The 27,589-nt window shown below is 45.6% G+C and overlaps 2 protein-coding genes across 9 annotated transcripts in view; both read right to left on the minus strand.

Moving 5' to 3' along the window:
- TIAM2 (TIAM Rac1 associated GEF 2) overlaps positions 1–19,631 on the minus strand; it is a 216,277-nt gene extending 196,646 nt beyond the window's left edge. For 4 of the 5 annotated variants that reach the window (XM_031456597.2, XM_064486539.1, XM_064486537.1 and 1 more), the window contains exon 1: positions 19,509–19,631. The gene's annotated coding sequence lies outside the window, so the exon portion shown is untranslated. Of the gene's footprint in view, positions 1–14,156; positions 14,343–19,508 lie in introns of those variants that run through there. The other variant, XM_064486540.1, reaches the window with a different exon arrangement.
- Positions 16,027–27,589, minus strand: part of SCAF8 (SR-related CTD associated factor 8) — a 200,033-nt gene continuing 188,470 nt past the window's right edge. For 3 of the 4 annotated variants that reach the window (XR_010381211.1, XR_010381210.1, XR_010381208.1), the window contains one exon: positions 16,027–23,935. The gene's annotated coding sequence lies outside the window, so the exon portion shown is untranslated. The remainder of the gene's footprint in view (positions 23,936–27,589) is intronic. The other variant, XR_010381209.1, reaches the window with a different exon arrangement.

Genomic DNA, 27,589 nt, shown 5'->3' on the forward strand with positions numbered 1-27,589 from the left:
GTGTGTGTGTGTGTGTGTGTGTGTGTGTGTGTGTGTGTGTGTGTGTGTACAGAGAGAGAGAGAGAGATCTGTATATACATCAAGATATTTATCCCTATATAGAAAGACTGTATGTGTGTAACTTTGACAGGTGAACATATTTTGCCTTGTGACTTACTATACCTACACGTAATAGTTAATCTTATTTATCAACTTGGAGAGTGTTTGGGGGTGAGATTAACATTTAAATCATGAACTGTGAGTATAACAAATCACTCTCCAGGGTATGAGTGGGCCACGTCCAATCAGTTGAAGATCTGAATAGCCACAAAAAGAGGGACCAAGAGGGAATTCTCCAGAAGACTGTCTTCTGGCTTCATCTGAACCATCTGCTCTCAGAGGTCTCCAGGCTGCCTGCCCATGATCAGATGTTGGATTTATCAGCCTCCATCATCACATGAGCCAGATCCTTGTTACAAAGCACTTTCTATATCTATATACATCCTATTAAATCTGTTTTTCTGAAGAACCTTGACTAATACTGTATGTATGTGTGTGTGTGTGTGTATATATATATATATATCTCGTTATCTATATCTTTCTACCTTTCTCACTATATACATATATCTCTATATACACATCCATGTTTGTGTGTGTGTGTGTATATATATATATATAAACACAGATATACATTAAACTAACAAGTTTCAAGAAACAATATCCTTACCACATGAAATATATTTACTTTTGATTCCATATTATGCTACGTCATTCTACCTCGTGTGTGTCGTAATAGGAGTCTTACTCAAAAAGACGTCAGAAAGTTATAGGAATTTTTTTAAGTCTATCAGAATTAAAAACAAAACCAACCAGCAAACTGATGTCACTACCTGTGACTCATAGTTTGAAAAATACTATTTTATTCAAAAGGCTGAGCACTTCTACAGTGTCTGCAGCTGGATCTGTCACTTAATAAACCACAGGGATTGTTCCATACTTAGGGACACTTAATTTGTTTCTACCTAGATCTTTTCTTATAAGGAGGATGAGCCAAGAAAGAAGAGTGAAAATGAGGGTTTCAAGAAACCCAGAACAGAGACTCATTGAGTACCAAAGGCAAGTTTAAACTAATTCACAATTTCCCTTAAGCCTGGTTTTAGGGTTTTCATAAAGTGGTTGACGAAAGGAACCAAGAGCAATAGGCAGGCTTCTTCTGCAGGCATTTGTGAAGCATGAGATCTCTCATTCCTTTTATTGAAATGTCAGTACTGCTGTTCTGCCTCTTATCTATTTCCCAGCAGATTCCAGTAAAGATTAGGAAATCCAATTTTAGACTTGTCCATCAGGCTTACAAGAACAGACTTCATTCAATTCACTTACACACACCTGCTGAATCCAAGGGCAGGAAGACACATCAGTGTTACCCAAGTCGTCCCCTGTTCCCTTTCTTACTAGAATTTCCCCTTCCTCACCTGAAGTACGTTACCATGAAAGTCTCACACTCACGTCCCACTGATACACATGTCTAAACACAGTTTCGGGTACTAAAAAGCACAACCTTAAAGTCAAGTCTCTTGATCAGATTTGTTCAACTCTCAGTAATAGGCTACAGTTTTGTTTTACTTTTTTAATGGTTTGTTCTGGTTTGGTTTTGGGGGGGGGCAGTAATTAGGTTTATTTATTATTTTTTAATGGAGGTACTGGGAATTGAACCCAGGACTTCATGCATGCTAGGCATGTGCCCTACCACTGAGCCATATCCTCCCCCATCAGGCTACAGTTTTAAGACTAGGCAGTATTAAAGAGAAAAGGACAAATGCCAGGGGCCTTAGAAATCATCTCTTCCACTGGATTCATCACTGTAGTAGATTCTTCAGAGGGGCCCCAGAAACATCCCCATCTTCACTCCAGGGAAGAAAGACAAAAAGATACACAAGGTATATGAAGCATCTTATCATGCACCCCTGCTGTCATTAATATAATTCTAGTTTCTCTCTTTTGTACTTAGGATCAAAAGAGTCTTCTGATTTCAAATGTCTGAAAACCACTATTACTGTACCATTTCACAGTCAGAACAACAGAGCTCCTGAGAAGCAGACTGGTATCCATGGATCTACATCCCAGTCACTGCACCTCCAGGGCAGCAGTTCTCCTAATGTGGTCCAGGACCAAGAGCAGCAGCACCCTGGGAAACTTCTTAGAAATGAAAATTCTCAGGCCGATCCCAGATCTCTGAATCAGAAACTGTGAGGGTGGGGCCCAGCCATGTGTGTTTTAACAAGCCCTCCAGGTGACTCTGATGCCCTAATGTCTGAGCACCTCTCTTCTGGAGCAATTCCAGTGTTTGTCCATCATCTTCCTCTTCCTCTTCTAGTCCCCCATCTCTACTTCAGTGCACATGCAGCAACTTCCCAGAAAACTGGAGATTCACCCACTGAGACAGTCAAGCTATCATGAGAAGGTATTCAAACCCTGCTACAGTGCTGTCAATACATTTCTGTCTTTCCTCACCATAACAACACTCACATCCTTAGGGGTCAACTTAAAGTTTCCATGTTTCCAGAGAATAATTCAAGGGGGTAGAATTTACTAACATTTCAGAGAGTAAACCTCATGAGGGCTGAGCAATGCTAAGAAATTTATTTCCAGAAAACCAGGATTGTGGTACCCTGGACTATTAGTGACCAATACTCACCAAAAAGAGGACCAAAGAGACTAAGTGACAAAACATGGAAAGATTAGTAGATGCTGAGACGGCTCTTTCCAGGAAAACCTGGTTCCACCACCTTAGCATAAGTAGCAACATGACTACTGCTCACCTCGAAGGCTTTGAGGATTGATCTAACTGCACCTCATACTCTGTGGTTTGAGACGTGTCCCTCAGCTCCCCAGGTGAACTTGCCCTTGTGTAAAGACACCACGGAAGAGGCACTGTACAGACTCGCTGTTGGTTGTAAGCCACATCTCAATTTCACGCTATTTAAAAATTTTTCAAGAATGCCAAATGAGAAATTTCATGAAGCTTCAACATCTATGAGGTATTACTGGGAGAATCAATCTATTCGAATCTACTACTCATTTCTCCTTTATGAAGTAAAATCTTTTAAACTAGTCCCTATTAAAGTGCTCACTAGATGAACCTTCATCCTGAAAAGTAAAAGTACACTGAAGTGGACAGGCCTATGGGATGGGGGGAGGGGAAAAGGAGTGGAGGAATGTACATGAAGGAGAAGCAGCTTTCTGGCTAATTTCCTGAACTGAATAAAGTGACTAGTGTGATTGGCTGACAAAGAACATAAACACTGCCACCGCTCGTGTCCACTTCCTTGGGATAATGGGCTACCTTGCAGTAATGATGCTTTGGTAGGCAAAGCCTTCTCTGTCTCTTAGCAGCATCTCCCTACCCCCGCCGCACCCAAGCTCCCTTGCGTGTGCCTGCAAAAGCCTACACAATAATTCAACAAGGACACAAGACTTGAAAACCAGACTTCAGACCACAATTAAGGGTGGTTTCTGTTTGACCAGACAGTAAGCTTTCTTCTCTTGGGCACTCCACTGTCATTGCAAGGCTGCAGGGATCTGCCCTTACAACTGAGGGCGCATGTGGCACACTGTCTTACAACAGAAAGTCAAAGGTTCCAAACTCCTGGGGGGAGGGGCAGTGATTAGGTTTGTTTACATTATTATTTATTTTTAATGGAGGCAGCGGGGACTGGACCCAGGACCTCATGCATGCTAAACATGCGCTCTACCCCTGAGCTCTACCCTCCCTCTGCAAACTACCATTTTTAGACACATTACTAACCTCTTCCATTAGTTTGGATTATAATCAAAACCAAAATGTATTCTGAATCTTGTGGACATGTGCTTTGCAATTATTTTGTTTACAACGAAAGTTGATAGACTTTCAAGATGTCAGTTGTTTCTTTCTAAAACAAGTATTAACAAAAAATCATAGTTATTTACAACACAAAGGCAGGACAAAGCTATGCTTCCTCTTACATGAAATAAAGGGCTGAACTAGATTGCTTCTAAGATTCCGTTCAGCTCAAATAATGTATACGGTGTCGTCAAATCTCCCACTCACAAGTAATTAGGAAAAGGCCTATTTATCTTCGCGCAGATGACACAATTTGCTGTAACCAACATAATAAGCTGCAGTTGGAGCGGGCTCGCTTTCTGTAAAGTTCTACGTTCCTTTGGGCAGGATCTAAAGTACACAGCTAAGAAGTTGTTATTGCCTTTGCTAATTCCAAAAACTCATAGGTTTAGTTTCCTTTCCAATAGAAAATCTAAAACATTTCCTGGCCTTTTGGTGCAGTCCTCATAACAGGTCCTTCAAATTTTTAAGCACAGGGGGAGGGTATAGCTTAGTGCTTGGCATGCACGAAGTCCTAGGTTCAATCCCCAGTACTTGCATTAAAATAAATAAATCTAATTACCTCCACCTTCCCCCAACCCCCACAAAAAAAGATTCTAATTTTTAAGCCTAGAGACAAAAGCCTAGAGTAAAGAATTCTGGGACGGAGGCCTTGCTCTGCTCACCATTAACTTCTTACAGTGGGGAATTAAAGCAGGTCATTTAACTTTCCCCAAACCTCAAGCTTCTCTTCTGGAAAATGGGTTGAACTGGATGATTTCTAGAGGTTATTCTGTTCTAGAATGCTACTGATACATGACAACAAATAAAGGGATATAGCGTGGCTTGTGATTTGGGACCACAACATTGTGAATATGCCCGTGGGGCGATAAGCCCTCATGTCTGTGTCACTACTGTTTACATATTTTTAAAACTTTTTTCTAGTTATTAATAAGATTTTCAAAACCTATTTTATTTTTTAGTATTTTTTTATAAGATGAAGGATGATTTTTGTTTTTTTCACATTATTTCATATTCTCCAAAATTATTTATGTATTTTTTAAGGTGTGTCATCTCTTCTACTGCACACAAATATAAATGTACTTTTACACTTTTAAATTACTCAAGAATTTGCAATGCAATCTACATGTTTAACGGTTCCCCGTTAGACCATAGGAAAACTACATTTTACTTAATGTTGACAATAAACTATGGATGTGCTCATCCATTTTCAGAATGGCCCATTGATTGATTTGCTGAAAATTCCAAGTGCTGGCTGCCAATTCTGTATACACCATTCAAATTTTAGTGAGTTTTGTAACTAATGAGATTTATCAAGCCATCAAAATTTAGCTTCTGTGACAGACAGCTTTTCAGAAAATGACACACAGCAATGACATTCTCTTCTCAACATACACCAAGGCTCCAGCAACGTCAACCATCCCCCTGGAACTCAATTTCCTCACACATGTAGACTAATGGCCAAGGTGGAACTTGCTACAGTTGGATTTAGTGACGTCCCTACATTTCTAAAGACAGGGCATTTAAAAATTCCAATTATCTGGTAAGCTGCAACAGAACTAAGCAAAGTGCTTCCTGCTAGCATCTTAGGAAATGGCCTTCACTGAAGAAATAAAACCGTTTCTTCATTAATAGCTATTACAAAATAGATGTTTCTATGTTGACTGAAAATTTCCCTACTACTTTGCACTATTAATATGCTAATAATTAATAAATTTAACTTATTTTTTCCTCTAGAGACTGGATGTTTCTTTTTAAAAAGAGCGCCTGTCAAACCACAAATCATGGATCAGTCTGAAATAAGGGACTCTACTGCATTTCTCTGTGGACGATCTCCAAATCTCTTGCCAATCCCTGGCACATCAACTGACACGGTGAGGTCCTCACCATCCTACGTGAGCCATCTCAGGAGGGGACCCTGCGGGAGAAAGACGTGGGAAAGAAGACCTGGGTTCAGCTCCACACACTCCCTCTCCAAGCTGAGTGTCCTCAGAGGACAAGTCTCACCTGAAGGGCAGAGTTTCTCAATGTACAATTGAAGAGCCTGGAGTGTGTGATAAAATGCACCCGAGGCCTCCAGAACCATCATCTCAGAGTGACTTCCAGCCTGCGTTTTAACAGGCTCCCAAGTGATATTTATACAAATTTAAGTTTGAGACCTCCCGCCACTGGCTTCATTGTCCCCACCTGTAGGAGAAGGTAATAAGACTCAACCATTATCTCTAAATTCTCTTCTGATCATCTTCACAACCTGTCACGTTGAGACCCAGCAGTGCCGTCATTTTACCAGCATCCTCACCGTAGCCGTACCTCGGCCCAGATGTGACCACTTTCTTCTCCATGTGTTCTGCAGGGCTCCTTTGTTCCGCATCTACTCTAATGGCTCCTCAGTGTATGTATATTCTACACAGCTACTCTGTTTGTACCTATCTCCTGGCTATTTTGCTGTATGTACAGTCAACACGGTTACTTTGTTTATATATTTTCTACATGGTTACTTCGTTCACATATATCCTATGTGGCTACTCTGTTTATATCTATTCCCCATGGCCACTTTGTTCTACATGGTTACTTTGTTTAACCTATATCCTACTTGGCCACTGTGTTCACCTATATTCTATACCTGTCCTGCTCTCAATACCTCTACCACCTCTGTTAAGGTACTGATCTTGATTCAATTTCTTCCCCAGCCATTCTTCTAGTTCAACGCTGAATTCCCCTCCACCCAGTTTCAGAGACTTTGAAATCCATATTATCCACAGCCCCCAAGATCACAGATAATTACCTTCTGGCAACGTCTAATTACACATTCTGGATTTACCAAGACCCAGCAAGTTCACCAGCCTTGCCCTTGTTACTAGTGTTGGGTGATGCTTACCTGTCACCTAGAAAGGCTCCAGTGCCAGTGAGCCCAACAGCATATTATAAATACACTACTTTTAAACTTTAAAACTTTTTCTTTCATTTTCTTATACTCTATTGCTGCATTGAATCATTAAGTTTTATGGCTGAGAGGATCTCTAGAAGTCATTTAGTCTAATGTGAATCCCCTGGCCACCAAAGTTGCAAATTAAGAAATGGAAACCTAGAGAGAATGTCATGTTTTGCTCAAGATCACACAGTTATTTTTGGCAAAACTACCCAAAATGCAAGGCTCTCATGTCTATCCAAAATCCAGAACTCCAATCTTTTTGCAATACGGTTTGCCAACCACCTGGACTATTACCTCCAATTGGACAAATACCAAGAACAACTCAATCAAACACATACAAGCATCTTTCAAATAGTTAACTGTCGTCTATCAGAATGGAGAAAAGTGAAGGCACTGGAAAAAGCCTTGTGTGTCCCAAAACATCACAAATAGCAAACCTTGTGGAGTGATCACTTTTTTTATAGTTAATAAGGAATCCAACTGAGAGGGGAAGGATGCAGACACATATACAACCACTGGGTGGGCAACGCAGCCATTCAGAAGATGAACCCCAAGAGTGATGAGGACAGTGTTACATTTCAAGAAAAAATGAGGGGTTATGAAAAGATCAAGAAGAGGATGACATTTGAGGTGAGCCTAGAGGGCTGAGGAGACCAGTGCTTTCCAGTTATAATAACAAAATTCTGATAGAGATTTTTTAAGTGACCTGTTAGTAGAGGTTCAATATACGTATAATGAATGGACCCAGTCCACGGTACCTCTCATTTTGTTTTACATCTTATGCAAAATAAACTTATTTGCCAGATGATATGCAGTGTATTTACCAACAAGAAGTTCAACAAACAGAAATGAAGGGAAAATTACCACAGATGACATGGTTTCAGAGAATGATGAGGGTTCTCCAGAGGGAAAATTCAAAACGGACCAGTTCAATGGGTAAATATTTTGGTTCTGATTCGGCTAACATTCCACAAGGCTTCGTGTCCTCATACAGCAAGTACTGATCCCAGAAGTTTCAAATGCCACCAACACACATGATAACTTAATTCACTCCAATGTATTCCAGATGTGTTCTTCCTTCGTTTCTGGACATATGTTTAAATGCTCTTTCCAAAGTGCAATAAAATACATTTTAAACCAGCCTCACGGTTATCCAGAGTGGTAAGGGGTCAATACGACTGCTAGTCTGTCAACCACCACCCCAGTATGAGGCCTGAAGAGGAGAGCTGATGAGAAGAATTTGATGCCTCATCTGCCAGAGGACACTGGGAATCATGAGGGAACAATTTTATGTTCTCTCTGAAGAATCAAAGGCCCTCACATGTTCAGCTGATTTGCCAAATGAATGAAGATATATTCCAGACCAGAATCTAGATCTATTAATACACAGTATAATGACATTGCTACTACTACTTACTTAGGAAAGGTGGAGAAAACTTTATTTTTTAGCACTTAATTATTGATAACGTCCATCTAAAGAGTCAAGTATTTGGCAAAGGATCACTCAACTTCATGACCGCAAAACAACTTCAAACACATAGAAATTTTAAAACAATTTCAGTTAACACCTCATTCTGTCAACCACCACTTAAGAATGACCACTAAGGTGGGGAGGGTATAGCTCAGTGGTAGAGCACGTGCTTAGCATGTATGAGGTCCTGGGTTTAATCCCCAGTACCTCTATTAAAAATAAATTAATAAATAAAAATCTAATTACCTCCTCCCCACACCAAAAAATAATTTTTTTTTATTTAAAATGTTTTTAAAAGTAAAACGAATGGCCAATAAGGCACCATGGGGCCCTGGAAGAGGTGCAAAGAGAAAACAAGCAAAGCACCCCTTGTGTGATGGAGAATCACCCACAACAGAATAGCATGTGATGAAGGCCATGGCTGACACAGACCACGTATGGACACAGCACCTGGAAGCACAGAAAAGGATGCTTCACACCCAGAGGAAAGGCTTCGCTGGGTCTCAATGGATGACGATGAGAAGCTGGCCAAACAGCGAAGAGTGACCAAAGAGAAGGACAGAGAGGACAGTGCAAAGCAATGGAAAAGGGGCGGAGCATGGCTTCTGCTTTGCCAGCCCAACTCACAGCTCAATCCTCTGACCATCCTTACGAAGCCCGATTCCACCTACAGGGAGGGAAGAACTAATAACACTTCTTGAACTCTCTCATCCCAGCAGGCGGGGTTCTAAGCACATTATCTTATTCATTAACGTCCGAAGTCTCCAAATAATCTTCTATGAGGAAAGCACAGCTGTCACCCTCCTTTTAGAGCTGAAAATCCTGAGGCATAGAACACTTTTTATAAGACAAAAAACTATCCTGAATTTAAAAATGAGAACAAAATATTGCACTAAAATTCATCACTTTATTTTAAAGGCATTGGGAATCTTCCCCTTTCACCAATTTGAGAAGATTTCCAAACTTATTTACCATGCCATTTCCCAAACAACTGATGACTAGAGAATCTTCAAAATTCTAGTGTTACATCCTCTTCCCAGTGCAAAAGAATCACTTAGTTAACGGGAACTCTTGAAGAACCATGCCCAAGAGACACAGTCAGAAATCTAACTGTGAATTTAAAAGAAACCTTGTAATCCAACACCACAAAAACACAATGAAAGCTGCAGTCCAGATTCTGTTACTCAATCTGCAAACCTCCTCAATGGAAACAAAGCAGATTAATTTCCAGCTGGCGGGAATGCCTGGAGAGGAGCGGGCTGGCGCCCAGGGCAGACCGAATCCGAGATAGGAAATACGTTACAGGCTCCTGGCAGGGAACCTGCTTGGGGACCAGCCTAAGTCTACTGGCCTTAGTCTGTGGGAGGGCTTCGGATCAGGCACTTTTTGTTCTTTCTTAAAGTTCTAAACTAACTCATAGAAGCTTTCAAATTCAACATTGCTCTTACTAAAATTCTTGATTCATTTACAGTTATAAACATGCTAACAGTGGAGACATGTTGGGAGAAAGGAGGAAATGTTGAATCAGACAGACTGGGGTCAAATCTCAGCTGGGGTCAGCTGGGGGACCTCAGAACTGTGTGAACTTGGGTGAGGGTCCCCCACAGGTCCCCAGCCTTCTCCTTCTGTGCTGCTGAGATCAGTCAACATCCTTCACCCGATATATTGCTCCCTGTCCTCCGCACTCTCACTTGCCAAGTCCATCCCACCTCCTTGGGATTTCAGGACTCCTTCCCCTGCGTGTTCCCACCACCCTATTCCTGCTGCCTTGGACCATCTGCACCATTACAACTGATCATCTTTCTGCCAGTCTTGGTTCCTTAAATCCACTCACCACGCTCTAAAGAGGGACTGGTCTAAAATGCAGATTCCGCCTCTGCCTAAAGCTGAAGTGATTCCTTTTTATGTCATTTTTCTTCTCCACTTCAAGTTCTCTTACTGCTGTTCAGAGACTGGAGATACTTCATACATTACGGGGGCTCCCCAAACACCTGCGGGACATGGGGGGATAGTTGTTTAGGCTTTGGTTTCCTCACTGCTCTACTCAGAGCAGTAAACAGGGTGATGAAAAGAGAGCCCAGCACAGCGCTGCTGCCGGGGGAGAAGGGGAGCACTTCCTGCCAGATTCTAACTCTTATCTTGTTACTATTCAGAGTTCTAAAGTTTGCAAAGTGCTTTCACACATGCAGGCTAATTTGACCCTTCTAGCAACTCTGAGACTTAGGAGGTTACAGGAAGACACGAAGGCTGCTGAGATTCAAGGCTTGCAGAATTAAGACTAGTCTGTGGACAGACCTACTGATTCCAAAGCCCGAGGTTTTTGGTGGTGGTGATGGTGGTGGTGGTGGTGGTGGTTGTTTTAATTGATGCCTGTCAGGAGTTCTGGCTTCTTTTGCAAAAAATAATTCCTACCCATCTCATCTACCAAGTTTATTGGACACTTTTACGGCATTGAAGGAATACGAATGCAGAGGCCAAATTCCACTAGAATGGACTCCAAAGGACTTTGGTTTGTGCTATATGGAATAATTTAAATAAGTTAGTTATCAGCAGGCTTGTTCATTCAGTCCTTCATTCAGCAAACATTTCTCACCTGCCTGTCTCGCAGGGGCCATTGTGTTCGATGCTGTGACCCTTCCCTTTCTGAGATATCATAACTAGTCTATACTTTCAAGATTTCCCAACTGAAGCCAACAATGGAAGACACAGAAGCTTGAATAAGTATATGTTCTTGAACAAGGAAAGCAACGAACTAAGAGCCAGGAAAGCTTAGGTAGGGCTCATCCTGGCTAAGCTTTGTGACCTTGGACAAGTCTCTGGGACTACCTTTCCTTATCCATAACAGGGGAAGATTGGCCTATGTTATCTTTAAAGCTATTCTATGCTACAAATCCTAGAGATTTCAGGATTCCATACAATTGTCATGGTCTTTTGACATTTAATATTATATGATTCTATACCTCATTTTTAACGATTTTGGTGAGATGAACCACATATTGACTTTAGCTTGAAAAATCTCTCCAGATCACCCCACAAGTTGTTAGAAGTTTTCAACTCCAAACATATTTGGAGGATTTTTAGGAATCTTGTAGCCAACTGAGCTTGCAAATTGCCCCTCACATAAAAACTGCATTTTTTTCACATGTAAATTGTAATCTTAAATGCTAATCTCATTGGACAACCTAAATCAGATTCAACACCCTTTTTTCTTTCTTATTATAATTCTGTGATGTGTCACTTCAGGATGACTTAGTTCTTATTTATAAAATGGCATTTCATACAGCTTATTAACACATGTTCATGTGAGCAAAGCTCTTGATGGCCTTACTTTCAAGGGTCTTGTATCTCTCTCAGCAAATCATGATTAGATGGATAAACCTTAGTGCCTTGAAAGGTAATCAGCCGAGGAGGCCCAGCACGTGTCGGCACACATCTCTGCTGCCCACCTGTGAACTCACACTCCCAGACTCTCCCCTGTAATCAAGAAGACTTCTAAGACTCACTACAACAGCCAGACATAAGACAGAGCAAACTGAAGCACATTCCTGTATCCTGACTTACAGGAGACACCTGCCCCCAAACTCCTGCTTCGTTCTAGACGTCTCCAGAGACGATGCTTTCTTTTCTCCCATTCAAGGAATCTGAACTGGACTGTTCCATCAGTCTCTGTGATGGGTGCTGAGGACAGTAACGGGGAGAGGATGAAGCAGGGTCACCACTCGCCCACACTGTGCCTTTGGGTAAACTAGAAAAGGTGGCCCCTTCCCGCACAGAGGAGTGCACCAGGGGCTTGGCAAGTGGGGTGCAAATTGGATTTCAGCCGCCACTTGCCCATTGGAGAGGATGACCTTGTGCAGTGAACAACTTACACGATTTGACAAGGTGGCACAGCCAGAGGTGTAAAAAATATATATCATATTCTAGTAGACACTGACTGCTAGGGAAGAGAGAGCTTAACTGCCTAGCGATAATGAGGAAGGAGAGCCTGCTGGAGAAGGGATCTGACTGACACGTGAAGGACGGGTGGGTAATCAACAGATGGACGAGGGAGCAGGAACAGTATAAACAGAATGTTCATTCATTCCAGAGAGTGGTCTGGAAATGACAACTTGGAAGGAGTTTGATGAGCCTGGCAGACAGAGTGTGAGTGTGTGAGAGAGAGAGGGAGAGAGAGGGAGAGAGAGGGAGAGAGAGGGAGAGAGAGGGAGAGAGAGGGAGAGAGAGGGGGGGAGAGAGGGAGAGAGGGGGAGAGGGGGAGAGGGGGAGAGGGGGAGAGGGGGAGAGAGGGAGAGAGGGAGAGAGGGAGAGAGGGAGAGAGGGAGAGAGGGAGAGAGGGAGAGAGGGGGAGAGAGAGAGTGTGTGTGTGTGTGTGTATGTAAGGGGGAGGGAGGGAGACCTAGGGAAGAGTCAGGAGATGAGGCTGGAAAGACAGGCGGGGTCCAGATTACAAGCATTTTATATGGCAAATTAAGGTGTTGAAACCTGCTTCTGAGATCATTAGGGGCTTGTTTCGCCACTGTAAACAAGAAACTCTTCTTCAATTACACCTTTCCCTATTTTTTACCTTCACAAATCACAAGGTAATTAGGGACTCTCTGATACCCTAAAGAACGAGCAGGTACAATCCGATGGAAAAAAAGTTTGCTTTTAGAAGGGCAGCAATCTTGATACTACATTTTGAGAACAGACAACCTTAAAGAATTTCAGAACATGTTTTTAAGCCTGTATGTCCACAAGTTCTATTGGTTATGCTCAAATGTTAAGACCAGAAATTGACACTTTTATTCAGAGCCTAGGAAGTATTTATAGCATATGGTCTGCACCTGTAAGAAACTTAGAAGCCTTATCTTAAAAACTTTATTAGAGATCCTCTGGCTGAAACCTATCAGAAAGGGCCTTGGAGATAACCAGGTGCTGGCCCTTCAAATAATGATGTCAGCAGCATTGGAGGGGGTAGAATGGGTGAACAAGTATGAGAGGAGAACCCCAAAACCTTGGCCACGTAGTGAATAAAGGTCTTATCACGACCCACAGCTGCCTTGCTTACAACTGTCACCAGGCAGCCTCATTCGGGGCCACCGCGGAGGAAACGCGAATGAAATTATCTTCAGGACCAAGCAGCCTCCCCTCCCTTCCTCCAAATAAGTAAACTGATCCTATATTTCTATTTCAAAAAGTAAAAAGAGGCATGGAAGCTCACCAGACTAAGTTTCACCATTTCTTAAAAGATAAAGTCCCCGGTGCCATCGTACTCCCGTACCTTTACGGCGGCTGCCGCCGTCAATTGTTGGAAGAATGGCCTCTTTTCTTCCTAAACTGTTTTTGGTAAATATGATCCGTTTGCGACACGACGTGTCGGCTTTCCCCGAAACTTGGCACCTGGGCCCCTCGAAGCACAGCCTGGCGGGGAGGCAGCGGGGTGGGGGGGCAGCGGGACGGCTGTCCCCTCCCAGCTCGGCGGCCTGGGGCTGGGGGTCCCCTCGGCTTGGCGAGCGGAGGCGCGGGCGCGGGGGCCACCCTCCCGGCACCTTCCCGGGCGCTTGGCTGCCGCACCCACGAGGCCGGGCTCGGGGCGCGGACGCACTAACGTGGGGCCCGGGCTGGGGTGGGGGGAGCTGGCCGGGCACCGGGGCACCGCGAGGGCCAGTGTTCTGGGTTTCCTCCGCCAGGCCAGGCAGCGCGGGGGGACAGGACGCGCCAGGGCGCTGCTACCGTGCGCCGGGCTGTGCCCCCTCGGCCATCGAGGCCGGGACCCTCAGCTCACCGCCCGGGAAAGGTGGAGGAGGGCACGAGGAACGAGGTGGAGGAGGACACGAGGAACGAAGTGGAGAAGGCGGGCCGCCCGCCCCTAGCCAAGGCCGGCGTCTGGCCTCGCCCCCGCCGCCCGCTCTTACCTGGGTGGAGCGCCCGGCACCCGCCCGGGGCCCCGGCCGGCGACACGGCCGTTCCCGCAGCGCCCCCAGCGCGGGGTCCCCGGGGCACGTGGGGCGGCGCGGGCCGAGTTGGAGAAGTTGCCGGGGTCAGTCGTCCCCCTGCGAGCGCTGAGCCTCCGGCAGTCGCGGCTGCGTTTCGCCCCGGGAGCGGCGCTTGTGGCGGCGAGAGCGGCCACACCTTCCTCCCGACCCGCTCGGCCCGCCTTCTCCCCGCCCCCGCCGCCCAGCCCAGCCCAGCCCAGCCCACCCCACCCCCACCCCACCCATCCCCCATCCCCCTTCAGAAGCGCCCCCACCCGCTCTGGCCCGCGCCAATCCCCCGCCGCGCCCACCGAGCCAGGCCCCCGACCCCCGCCCGCTCCGCTCCCAGGACGGCCCGCGCTCCCGCCTGCTGCCGCCACCGTCGCCTCCTGCGCTTTCTCTCCAGGACGTCCCAACTAAAGATCACCGAGAACTCAGCGAGCTTCCAGTAGGCGCCTACCGGGAGCTAGGCGCTCTGCCTGCCATCGTGGATGCGATGCTTAAGATCCAATTCCTTCCCCAAAGAGCTGAAAGTGGAGAAGACGTTGAACCGGGTACCACTCAGGATAGAAGCAGGCGGAATCTGAAGCCTCAAGTGGGCAGGAGAGACTGCTCATCTCCCAACCTTCCTGAGAAGAGAATGATGGAGGTGGCACTCGAGTGGAGACGGAGAGTTCAGGAGAATTCGGACTTTCCGGATGGCAGCTACAGGGTTTATTAGAGAAACCTGAGTAATCCAGCGGGCCGGGATGATGGGAACGCGGAGGACGCTCGGAAGAAGCAGGAGGGAAGGCTGTGTTCCCACAGTCGCTGTCCTTGCCTTTACAAAGGCTGGCCCTGGAGAGGAGAGGGAAGGAGGAAGATGCAGTCCATGTGCCAGTGTGGGTCTTCCAAGAAGCAGGCATCAAGACAGGACTAGATATAGAAGGATTTTCTTAGGGAAATGGCGGTGGGATTAAGTGAGAGGGGCCACGGAGAGCCAGGCCTCATGGAGTCTGGCCCCACTGAAGGACGGAGGGATGCCGTCCTCCTAACCTCCCTGCAGCCTAAGGAAGATCATGGGTGAGTCCTGCATCCAAAGTTACCCACCACTGGTGGCCCAGGACTCCTTGGAGCCCACCTGCCTTAGTATCTGTGTCTCTCGGTCCTTACCTGGGAGCTGCCTTCAGGGAAGTGTGGCCTTGGGCACAAACCCAGGGCTCTCAGTCCGTCCAGCTCCGAGAAAGCTGGAAATGGTTTGAGGTTTTCAACGAATCCTCACAGCTGGTGATGATCTAAAGACAAATCGAATCAACTTTCCCACACACACCTGCAGTTTTTAAGTGACGCCCCAAAGATCTGCTGTGTTCAGACAGACCTGGCTGTCTACTTTCTGCTGCTGCAGTCTGTGTCCACACTGACCCCTTTCTGCCCCACAGGCTCTCCCTGGTGCTGTCCCAGTTTGGGCACAGATGGCTCTGCCTGGGGAAATAAATGCCTCCCCCTCCACTCACTCTCCAGTTCTCTACTCAAGCATCACCTCCTCGAAGGAGCTTTTTCTCCTTAGCACAGACCTCCTATCCTGTGGTCTTTTTTGTATATTTCTTCACCTTGGCCACATGTATTATGTTTTTTCACTATTTCAAAAATTTTTTTTCTGATAATACAAGTAATATGTTCATTGCACAAACTTGGGAAAATACATAGAACCCAAATGTCTCTCTATTCCCCCAGGCTTCTTGGGACACCTCCCCTTGATAGACAAGTCTAAGCCCCCATCCAATGTGTATCAGTAAATCTGAGTCCAGTCAGGAGAGAAACCACACAGCAATTAAACAGTAAATGTTTAATATAAAGAACTATTCAGAGAAAACAATAACTCAAAAAGACACATGTGCCCCAACATTCATAGCAGCACTATTTACAATAGCCAAGACATGGAAACAACCTGAATGCCCATTTACAGGTGACTGGATAAAGAAGTTGTGGTATATATACACAATGGAATATTCCTCAGCCACAACAAAGAATGAAATAATGCCATTTGCAGCAACATGGATGGACCTAGAGATTAGCATATTAAGTGAAGTCAGACAGAAAGATAAATATCATATGATATCACTTATATGTGGAATCTTAAAAAAATAGAAATTTTATTTGCAAACAAATAGACTCATGGACATAGAAAACAAACTATGGTTACCAAAGGGGAAAGGGAGGGGAAGAATAAATTAGGGGTTGGAGATTAACAGACACACATTATTATATATGAAATAGATAAACAACAAGGACTTACTGTGTAGCACAAGGAACTATATTCAGTTTCTTGTAATAAGCTGTAATGGAAACTGAATCGCTTTGCTGTACACCTGAAACTCACATTGTAAATCAACTATACTTTAATAAAAAATAAAATTTAAAAAAAAAAGAACCATTAACTATAACAGAATCTGGAGCAATGAGGGATTGACAAGAAGTAAAGAGAACTCAAAAGAAAACAGGAAAAGCAGATATAAAATCTTTAAAAGCAGCCACTACCCTGGGGCTGAGAGCGAGCACCTGGGGATGAGCCTTGCCCTACCCCAGGCTGAGACCCAGACCCTACTGGGGAGGGCATGGCTGTGGCTCACTAAGAGGCAGAGAAGTCACTGTGGTATCATGCCAGTGGAACTTGCTGGAAATCAACTGTCTGAAATTTGCTGATAATCTACCTTCTAGGGTGGGGGAAAGCTGTTCACAGGGAGGTGTCTCATGGAAGCACCTCATTGCAAAACCACCCGAACAGCGAGATACCAGAAAAAGCTGGGGGCCGCTACTGGCTGCCCTGCACTGCAGGATCCTAGTGCAGGAGAAACTGCCCCAAATGCAGGAGGCAGCAAGCAAGAGAAGGGCAACCGGCAGGCAGAAGTCCGTCCTCCTGCCATGCCTCCCCCACACCCGGTGCTGATGAAGTTTAACAAGCCAGCTGGCAAAGGAAATTATATGAAAGGCCCAGATCCCTCTTTCCAGAGAAGGCAAAAAGGATGAATTTGGAGCTGACAGGCGATGAGGCAGTGACTGGCACACTGTGTAACCTCAGAGAGTCTGGGCATAGTCCGGTTTCCCCTCCCAAAAGATGCCTGCACATTCCAGACGAATCCTATCATTTCCACCAATCGCCCTGCTGGCCCTTCTTCCCTTGGCTGGCTTGTGCTCTGACTCCCACGCCCCCTGCTGCAAGTTGTCTCTTAGCTTTTCCTCCTACAGCTTTGCCTCCAGGGGAAGGCACGGTGTCTTCCTTGCCTAGTTTCTCAGCAGAGCTATGCCCAAGGGGAGGGTCACAGAATTTAACAGAAGTCTTGGGGAAACAGAAGGGAATTACAGAAGGGGTAAAGAAAAAAAGTGAAAAACAAATAATAGTCCCAAAGACATGAAGCCACCCAGGGCCTCTCTCTCCTTCGCCCAAGCCCCATCCAGGGAACCAGCATGTCCCCCACCCCGCCACCAGAGTCCAGGCTGCAACGCCATCAGGGCCTATGAGAGAGAGAGAGAAAAAGCTTCTCCACACCCTCAGTCTTAGTCCCACTCTATTAGATAAAAAATCATCTGCAGAGGTGCATCTTGGTCTACAGTAAAGATGAACCTTCACACCAAGTCAGAAAGAGAAACTGAGTGCTGGAAACCTTAACTCATTCGCTCACCCATCTGTTCACGGAGACTTCGCTCCGCACCTGGCACTGTCGGGGGCAGCAGGGATATAATCTGCGTAATTGTTACAGTCGGAGGGAGGGTGATAGGTAGTCAACAAATTTCACAAATAGTCCTTTTTATGTCTCTGCTAAAGATGTGCAGCATGTAAGAAAGAGAGTGAACCCAGCTCCAAGGGATCAGACAGGGCTTACTGGAGAAAGCAGCATTTTAGCTGTGCTCTGAAGGCTGGCTTGAGTTGGATCATTCTCAGTAAGGGGAGTGGTGACTTTGAAGCTCTGATGTGGACGGAGCTGGGTCCATCCGAAGGGAAGGGAGTAAGGACAGAGCAACAGGGAATGAGGCCAAAGATGCCAAGAAGCAGTCATGCATGCTCTTGTAGGCATGTTAAGAATTCTGGATTTTATCCTTAGAACAATGAGAACCCTCTGAAAGGTTTTAAGCCCCAGCTGAGCTGAGTGGGGGTGGGGAGGAGAGACTGGAGGGTATATTTGGGAAGGGTATGCGGAGAATATACAGGACTAGCATTCAGAACAGAGTTTGGACCTGGAGATGTGCACTGAGACGTAAGTGGTGCGGAGAAATAAAGTCTAGCCCTGGGCCTGGCTGAAACGCCTGCGGGGAAGACTGGAAGGAGACAGAACTCTCACCAGGTGGGGTCAGATCGGCAAAGAAAACCCCAGAGGGAAAAGCCAGGGCGCTCAGGGCGATGGGGAAGTTATGGGGAAGTTATGCGGGGTCAACTTCGTTATAAAGCAGGAGTCAGCTTTCCTGTAGAAGAATCCAAGGTGCAATTAAAGCAAATCTACTCCCAAAGATGAATTCAAATGTCCACCCCTGGTAAAGACAAGAACAACCTGATTTTAAAAAGGCAGCCCCACTGTCCTCACCATCCACTCACTTCACAGCCACCAAACGTCTTCAACTACAGCACCCTATTATTTCCTAAAAAGTTAAAAAATCATATTAACTGTCACCCCACTCCTGAGAAATAACCATTTGGTCATAGTCTCTTGCAGAATCTTCCTACTTCAATTACTCAGACTCCTTGAAGTAAGGATTCAGCCCACTTCTCAATCTTTCTAGTCCTGGGCAGTATTTTCTTGGACTTTCTGTTAGCAGGACACTGAGTCGATGGTTTCAACAAACAAGTCATCCTTAAAAAAACAAACAAACAAACAAGTCATCCTTGCCCTGTGTCCTACGTCGAAAGGTGCCTTCTTAAGCTGCCTTTCTAGCTTTGGAGGGTTTTGTTTTGTTTGCTTGTTTTGGAAGTTGGTTTTTTTGCTCTCTTTTCACTCTTTCCCAGTACCTGAAGGAAGAGAATCTTTTTGCCAAGTAAACTCTGTCTCCGCCTGGGCGCCGCCGGTCACAGAAGTGACATTACACACACACACACACACACACACACACGCAGTGGCAATGCCACTCCACAGAGCTCAAATTCACTTTTACAGCCTGTTTGTGGGTGAGCACGAGGAGTCCAGCGATGGTTCCTCCCACTAAGTGCTTCCCTGTGACTTCCCGCTCCGGACGTTCGCAGGCTCGGCAGCCTCCCTCCCAGCGCCCCGAGATTCAGGAGACAGGCAGGGACCACGCGGCTCCCGGCACAGGCAGGCAGCTCACCAGCAGGCCAGGCTAACTTGGGAGAAGTGGAGATGTCCAGAGGAAGGCTGCACCTCTCCTTTCTGAAGGTCACTTAGCTGAACACAAAAGGGTCTTTCAGCTGTTGAGGAGCCCACACGTGTCACTTCATGGCGTTTTCAAACTCCTGAAAGAAAGAAGGCGGTGGGACTGATAACAATTCCGAAAAGCTGCGTTGAACCCCAAAATCGAGATCCACCCTGCACTGCCTTCAAACCAGTCACATGTGTGTGTGTGATGTGTCGTTGCCAGGTGGGGTGGGGCGGGGGGGCGTTCACCTGCTCACACGGGTGACAGATTGTTCTATCTCTTGGATTCATTTGATCAGTTTTCCTTTCCGCTGACAAGTTACTAGAGTCTAACTGATAAATCCTTGAAAGAAAAATGAAAGACAAAAGGTCGCCTGGTAGGATTACTACCCCATGATAAAAGGTCTATGTTTGTTTAGAAGATTGCTCAAGATTCCAGATCTAAAAACCTGGTTTAATCCCATAGAGAATCTCTCTTAGCCAGAGCTGATGCCTCGACTCGATCCCTGAGCTGGGAAGCATCTCTGGGCATCTCCGAAGAGGAGATAGAGGTGTTCAGTGCTCCCTGGAAAGCCTGCTACTCTTATATTTGTGTACGAGTTTTGGGTGGATCAGCCCAGGTTGCCAATCTGCTGGTCTGGCTCCTGTGTAACCCAGATGCAGACACCCTCCAAGACCCAGTGAAAGACTTTTAACCTTGGACTTCACCCTCAAAAGATACAGCCTTAAAAAAAAATGCCCATGACATTGATGGTTCTAAGTTGATAAAACTTATGTTAAGTTTGTTTTATTTGTTATAATTTATAAACAAAGTTAGTCTGATAAACATATCAGAAAATGTAAAAGTTAATATTTTCTGTATCAAAATAAAGTGCCTAGTATAATGCTTATATACCTTAAAGATGTCCAGTCAGTTCTTGCTTGCCAGCTGGTTACATGGCCGGCATCCATTTTCGCTGGAGCCCTCAACCTAGGAAATGTGTTTGTTGAACCCATAAACTTTTTGTGAAATGCAAAACTTACAAAATATGAGCATGCCTTTTCTCTCATTTCCCTTTATGGCCCTGAGCTCCACTTTTTCAATTCCCTCGTCCCATTAAACTTGGACTTGGAATTGGGTCGCAGTTTCTCTGGTTGGACTCTCCCTGAATTCCTCGCACTTCCTCCCAACCCTGTTCACGATGTTGGCTGAGCACTGCTGTCACCAGCACAGGCTTCCTAACTGGCTGCTTATTAGTATTATTGAAAGGACTGGGGTTTGGGGTTTGGGCTTTGGATGTCACAGTTCTAAGTGGGTCAGAAGGGAGGAAAACAGATCAACTTCTGCTCGTGGACAAAGACAATTTAAGCCACATCTGAAGTTGAGGGTTGTTGGCATGGAGCCATCTGGTGTATAGAAAAGATGGTTACACGGGAAGTGAATTTTGAAATCGAACTACCTAGGGAACAAATTCCCTCCAGGATATTAGAAGGAGCAGCTTTCTCCTCGAAAGTGAAATCTGTGTAGGTGTGCTGGTGTGTAGTGTGAGGAAGTCCCACGAACCGTTATGTGCCTCTTTTTAAAAGTTATAATTTGGTGATGATGTGTAATTTGTGGGTTTCAGTTTCAAAGCTGGGGTATTAAATGAGCTAAAACCTGACCTTGAGCTCAGATTTATATGCTTGCCAATTTCTTCTGAGTCCAATGTATTGTAAGAGAAAAGAAAAGAAAGTCTTAGGGTATGCTATAACAATTTTAGTAAGTATTCATCAAATGTGTCATATATATCATGTATTTATATATATATGGAATAAATATATTTGATGTAATACAAGTAGACTTACTTGATTCTTTTAACAGCCCTATATTATTGCAATTTTTAAAAAGGACTTTACAAACTTTAGTGAAATGGAGAAAGTGTCACACAGAAAAAAATCTGCTTTTTTAAACTTTGTGTCTAGCACATAATAGAAATACTCACTGAATTAACAGATATATCAGTAAATCTATTGTCTTAAGTTAGAGCAATAATAACTTGACCTTGTGGCTACTGTTCATTTTTTTCACCCAAACTTTCTCATTAGAAAGTTTAAATGAGCCACACACTTTAAAATTCACACTCTAGGCTTTTAAAGTACACGTAGTTTTCTATAGGACTATATATAACCTTTCTATAAGAGGTGAGATTTGTATCTTTACACTGTAAAGAACAGGTCTCCATAAACATTTTTTTTAAATCATTTTGACATTGAAATTTTCTCTTCTAGATTTTAAATCTACCATCAACATCTGCAGTGGTTCCCCAAAGTTACAGGATTAATGAAATCTTTCCATGCAGACATAATAAACAATCTATGGTTACCAGGGGGAAAGGGGGTAGGAGGGATAAATGTGGGAGTTGGAGATTTGTAGATATTAACTACTATATATAAAAATAGATTAAAAAACAAATTTTTTCTGTATAGCACAGGGAACTACATTCAATATCTTGTAGTAACCTTTAATGAAAAATGGTGTATGTATGTATATGTGTGACTGGGACACTGTGCTGTACTCCAGAAACTGACATACTGTAACTGTACTTCAATTAAAAAAAACTTTCTGCCCACAATTTTTCCCTGCTATTGTGTAAAGGGTTTTAAAAATATTTATGTTTTACCATTTTTTAAACGAAAAGAAAAAAGAAAAAACCAGAGTTGTTGTCAACTCTTTATGCCTCTGGAATAATCAGCTTCATTCCTCTCCCCCACCTCCGTCCTTCTCTCCCAAGAAGGGATGGGAAACTCTGTTTGCATATTTTATTATTATTCCATGTCGTTGGAATGAAAGTCTCAGCAAACTCACGTTCCCTGGTGGAATTCCCCGGTGCAGACAAGCTGGTTTTACATACACAGCCCTGAGAGGAGGAGACGAAGCAGAAGCTGGGTGCAGGGCTGCTCTGTTTCCCTCTCGCCTCAAAGACTGTCTTTATCATCTGCAAATATATACTCCTAGCCCGCGAGGCCACAAGAGCATTTATAAAGCAACCTTGGGTCCTTTGAAATAGATGGACACCATTTGTCATGTGTTTTTGAAAATGTCTTTGTCCAAGGACAATTTTCTACAACAAGAGGATATTATTCATCGGCGCCGAGTCCCACCTGGACCCAGAATGTAACTGAGAGATGCACCCACCCTGGATGACTCTGTTTTACCATCAGGGCTCCTGTAGCTACCTGCTCGCACAGAAACCTGAGGGCATTCCAGTTTTACCAACTGCAGAAGGAAGTGGTTGAGAAACCCATCTTCTCTTCTCTGCGATGAGGTAATGAGAAACCAGCCGTCCTGAGAAAGTACTGGAGGAACGCTAGTGTCTCCCCGGCATTGTCCCAAGGGCAAGGGGAACAGAGGGGTGATTGATGGGCAGTGGTGAAGACCTGCCGTTAGCTCATCCGTCTACCAACTCCTGCTGGAAATAAGCCAACGAACAAGCACTAAGTCTCAGAGCCCCCACTGCTCCCCAGCCTCTTTCCCACATGCCACCCACACAGAAAGTTACATTTTTGTTCCTATCTCATTTCCAATCTGACACAGATTCATCAGTACTAAAACACTTACTCGTGGGGGAAGACAAAAAAAAAAAAGTCCAGAGAGAATGATTCTGCACTAGCCTGACTCCCCCCGCCCTGGAGGGCGGTCTCTGGCCACATCCATCTTGCCATCATGGTGCCTCCTCAGACCTTCTCCTCCTCAAGCCCACCTCCTACCTCAGTCAGCCACATCCCTGTGTCCCAAGCCACTGGGAGCCGCCTTTGACCTCTCCTGCCCTTCATTCCCACAACCATTTGGTCTCCAGTCTTCGCCTTGTCACCTCCTAGTGCATTTCCTAACCTCTCCTGTCTCGACCACCATTTCCATCTGTTCTGCTCAAACCGTTGCAGCAACAGCCTGGACCCGGCCACAGTGGCGTCTGCCTGGGTGGAAGCTGCTCTGTGCTTCCAGAGCATCAGGACGATCGCTCCTTCCCCAGTGCCCCTTCCCTAACTAGACAGCACACTTTGGTAGGGGAGGGGCAGTGAGGGGGTGTCCTGGTAACCGGCTCTGGACTTGGAACATCACAGGCACCCCGGCTCTGCTCCACGAGTGGCTCATCTCTGTCCTCTGCCGAGCTGTGTGCAGCTCCTGCTGTGCACACACACCTTGCAAAGCTTTGTTCAGTGATGTGGCAACGGGATGCTTTGCCCTCATGGGGCAGGAATCTTCTCTATTTTTTTTTTTCTATCTGTCCCATAAGATTCTTCTGTGACCATGTTTGACATAACTGGATTTGGAAGATCTTCCTTTCTCCTCTTCTCCTCTTTCATCAAAAGCTGGTGGTTGATAACTCCTCCTCACTGTCTCTTGCTGGTCGGCTGTCTCCTCTGCGGGTAGAGATAAGGGAAGCTCTCAGAACTCGTTAGAGATGCCGTGTCCTGCCCTCACGCTCTGCCCCCGGGAGATGTTACACAGTAGCAGAGGCTCCTTTTTCTTCAAAACCCAGTTCCCTTCCTTTTTTGGCCATATCACCCTCTATCATCCCAGGTGGGGTTACCCTCCCCCCGAGAAATGTCTGTGGTTGGGGGGAGGGTATAGCTCAGTGGTAGAGTGCATACTTAGCATGCATGAGGTCCTGAGTTCAATCCCCAGTACCTGCATAGGAAAAAAATTTTTAAATAAAAAATAAACCTAATTACCTCCCCCTCCATAAAAAAGAAGTAATTATAAAGCTCTGACCAGCACACATTTTCAAGGAAAGCAGATATGACATAATGGAAGGGGTGTGTGTGTGTGTGTGTGTGTGTGTGTGTGTGTGTGTTGCTCACAGCACAGCATAAGAGTTAACAGACCTATTGGAGTCAAGACTGTCTGGTTCAAACCAGCTTCCAGTTCTTACACTGTCCTGGTGACCTCAGGACATGACTTACGCCTCAGTGTCTCCAATGTCTCCTGTGTAAAATGGGGAGAATGATAGATTTTACCCAACAGAATCGTATGGGTAAAGCTCATTTAATAATGAGCTTATATTTGTAAAGCACACAGTAAGCACTGCCTTAGTGTTTTACAAGCTAGAAACAATTGTGGGGTTTGTTTTATCCCGATGCTTTCTTTTACTCCAGCTTAGTCTCAAACATGAAAAATACACAGTACGTGGCACCGTGTGGTCGCTGCCCAGTGTAGGGGTCTTTACTGCCCTTTGATAGACTGATATCTGAATTTATAGTCACACAGCCCTGGACACTGTGTAAGAACCCAGACGATTTTAGCACAAAACCAGCCCTCTATGAAGAAACCCAACTGTCCACTAACCTGGGGAGAGAGAATTCAAAGATTAATGATATACTAACATTTCTTGAGTGTTTACTCCATGCCCAGAGCTGGGATCACTTCATTTCACTTGCATCTTGTAACCACTTAATGAGGTGGGTAACATTATTATCCCATTTCACAGATGAGGACTAACCCGGGGCTTAGAAAGAATACACAACCCGCCATGGTCGCAGGTCTAGTGACCAGCTGACCCAGAGTGGGTGGACCTGACCACCAGTCTGCTAGGGAAGACTGGATTCTCGGCTTTATTAACGCCCTCCTTTCCATTTTGGGGACAGAGTTCAAGCTTTCCAAGTTCATTGTCATCGTCTGACAACTGAGCTCCACGGATGTTCACTGAATACTGGCTGTCGGCGATGATGCTGACCTCGCCCTCAGCTAAACTGGGAAGCTGGCCATAGCCTTCCTTGCTGCGCCCCCATCTCTCCCCGGGTCTCAGGACCGACATCACACAAGAAGCAGCTGTGGGCTCTTGCTAAGAGCTTCAGCTGTGAACTTTCTCGGGAGATGCTTGTGCTTTAATTGTAAAACTGATGATGCCTGTGAGAACCAAAGGACTGATGACACATGATGGGTCTCAGACTCTCGTGTGAGCAATGGGGCAAGTTACCTGGGGAGACTCCTCGGAGCCCTTCAATCAGCTCAGCGGATCGACCCCAGAGGTGCACACGTGTGCGAGAAAATACCGTCACTACACAGTGTAATTTCACGAACTCCCTTCCTGGGGAGACTTTGACCTGAGCTATTTTTTTTTACTGTGAAGTACACTTAGTTGTAAACTGTATCTCTTTCCTCAGTTGCTGTAAATTCTGTTCCGGCTGACTTCCCGGAACAAGCAAAGGCCTCCAGGCAAGCTGTGGCAAGCCGTGTGTACTGAGGTGCCGGAGGCCATGGGCGCCGTGTTAACTGGGAATTCCTCCGGGGAGACAGCCGGACTCGCACACCAGGCACAGAGGGTCGCCCAGACCCAGAGGCAACAGAAAAGGTGACCCTTATAAGGAATAGAATCCAGGCTCAATGCCTGCCTTTCAGATCAAGTAAGGGGACAAGTATGGAAATCTAATTGTCTTTCCTTTTACACATAATTGGACTCAACCTAATTCACCAGCCCCCATTCCCAGTTAGAAGTGTACTGGTTTGCTGGGGCTGCCATTAAAATAAATTTTTAAAAAAGTCCACAAACCAGACGGCTTTAAAAAACAGAAATGTATTGCCTCTTAGTTCTGGAGGCTGGCAGCCTGAAGTCGGCATCAGCAGGGCCACAATCTCCGTGAAGAGGGGAGAAGCTGTTCCCCGCCTTTCTCGAAGTTTCTGGTGGTTCCTGTGATCCTTGGAGTTCCTCAGCTTGTGGGCCCATCACTCCCATCTCTGCCTCCATTGTCACCTGGCGTCTCCCTCTGAGTCTGCATCTCTTCTGAGAGGGACACGGGTCATGTTGGATTACGGCCCACCCCAATGACCTCGTCTGATCTTAATTTCACCTGCAAAGACCTGCTTTCTAAATCTGGTCACACTTACAGGGACCGGGCCTTCAACATGTCTTTTAAGGAGATGTGAGTTGAACCATAACAGTAGTGGAATAATAAATCTCACCCCTAGAGCAACTCAGTCCCTTCTGGTTTAAAAACGATCTCTTTCAGATATTTATTTAGTCAGTTCAGGGTTTTCCCCAATTCCCTGTCCCTTTTCTTCTCCTCTCCTAGGAGGAGGCTGGGTGTGGCAGCGTGGTCCTAGGAAGCAGGGCGAAGCCAGCCTGTGTGAGGGGTGTCTGGCGGGCACACTTGCCCCAGTCTCCCTGAGCCCATCTTGCCTGGACCTGGGCATCGACCTTGGTCTTTGTTGCAAACACTGTCATCACCAGTCCCTCCCAGCAATCAGACTCCACAGCCGGAGTCCGTCTTACCTCAACTGGGAGGACCCTTCCTGTCTGTGGGGCCATCTTCAGCTGAGCTCCAGGACTTGCTCTGAGGGACAGACAGGTTTGGGGAGCCCCCCTCCCACAGCACTTGGGGCCACCAGGCATAAAGGACTTGAGAGCGGTCCCCTGGCTCTTGGTCGAACACTGGCTTTTCCTTTTTTTGTTTTGTTTTGTTTTTTAATTCACTGCTCCACAGGATGGGGGCTTCCCAAAGTTTCTGTGGGCTTAATCTTTGGGATCCCCAAGCTTTTCTCTGATTTACTTCATCCTCACCCCCAGGGACAAGAAGGCCACAAGGCATTTCTCATCCTCCCTTCATCCCAGCCCCACCTCCTCCAGCCCCAGCCCAGGAACGGTGTTTCCCTCGGCTGGGTGTGCTTCTCTGTGCTACAGATTCCCTTTGAAAGGCCCCAAACCAAGTCTCGTTCCTGACGTCATGCTGCTGGAGATCAATGAACCGCTTATATTAGACCAACCCTGCTGATGCAGAAAGCTAGCAGGAAGTCCGGATGAAACCTCATGCACACACACTCATGAGCTCGGGAGTCATCAAAGAGCTGCCCAGACACTGAGGTCTTAGACCGAATTCCCTGAGAAAAGGGAATTTTGGAGAGAGGAGCCCAACATTTGGCTTCCTTTCCCCTTTGAGGCATTTTCCAGTCACAAGGCAGGCAAGACAGAAGATGTCTGTAATAACGACCCCAGAAAGGTCTGGTACCTGGAATATATATCAACTCTGATGAATCAATTAATTTCAAAAACCAGTCATTGCAATTAAAAAATAGGCAAA

The sequence above is a fragment of the Camelus dromedarius genome, chromosome 6 (assembly GCF_036321535.1).
Source record: "Camelus dromedarius isolate mCamDro1 chromosome 6, mCamDro1.pat, whole genome shotgun sequence".
Classification (NCBI taxonomy): Eukaryota; Metazoa; Chordata; class Mammalia; order Artiodactyla; family Camelidae; genus Camelus; species Camelus dromedarius.